This window comes from Buceros rhinoceros, unplaced genomic scaffold (assembly GCF_000710305.1).
Source record: "Buceros rhinoceros silvestris isolate BGI_N320 unplaced genomic scaffold, ASM71030v1 scaffold43034, whole genome shotgun sequence".
NCBI classification, from domain to species: Eukaryota; Metazoa; Chordata; class Aves; order Bucerotiformes; family Bucerotidae; genus Buceros; species Buceros rhinoceros.
Genome location: NW_010409643.1, coordinates 315 through 1,143, shown reverse-complemented (window position 1 = coordinate 1,143; position 829 = coordinate 315).

The window sequence follows — 829 nt, the reverse complement described above, 5'->3', positions numbered from 1 at the left end:
GCGGCGGCCTCGGGCTGTTCCATAGGGGCTGCAAAGCAGGCTCAGGAAAGCACAGCCGTGACCGTCATTCAGCTGTATGACCTTTCTGACCAGCTCTGTGCCTCGGGCTGCAGCTCAGAAATTGAAAGCCACTGCGTGAGAGCAGCTGACTCGCGTGGAAGAGCAGAACAGACACGTTTCTGGACTCACAAACCCCAAAATCTTGCCCCTTTCCTTTCCCACCCTTCTACACACACCACAGTCAGGTTTGTGCTATCTCTTCCTCCACACCAACCTCTTTCACATCTGTGGACTATCACCATGACGATGTGATGTGATCAGCTCAGCCATGGAGAGCTCTACTGCCGGCTGGTAGCTGGCTCTGGTTTTGCCCCTGCTGGGAGGAGGGCAGACAGGGCCAAGATGAAGACCAGTACACGCTTTGCTGTGGCCCAGCCTGCTGCTGGGCAGCCTGACAGCTCCCTCTCCGGCACCACTCCTCAGGGTCGGTGCTTATGACGCAGATCACCCACACGCTGTGGGTACATTTAGCCAGCTGCCACACGGCCATACCTGCAGCCTCCAGACTAAACAGCGATTCTCCCCACTCTCAAGAACACCACTTGCCCAGCTTTCTTAACCTCCGCCCACGGGCACCTTCACCCACGTGGATTCAGACATTCCCTGGTATGCGTGGAAAGAAAACCATGGCCTTCACACAAGGGTGTGTAATAAGGCATTTCTAAGCAACATGCTTCCTTCCTACAGTAAAAGAACCTCTCAATCTCTCTGGAGCCACTGTTTTTCAACACCCACCCCAAACCAGAAAGGCTAAACGCGATCTACACAA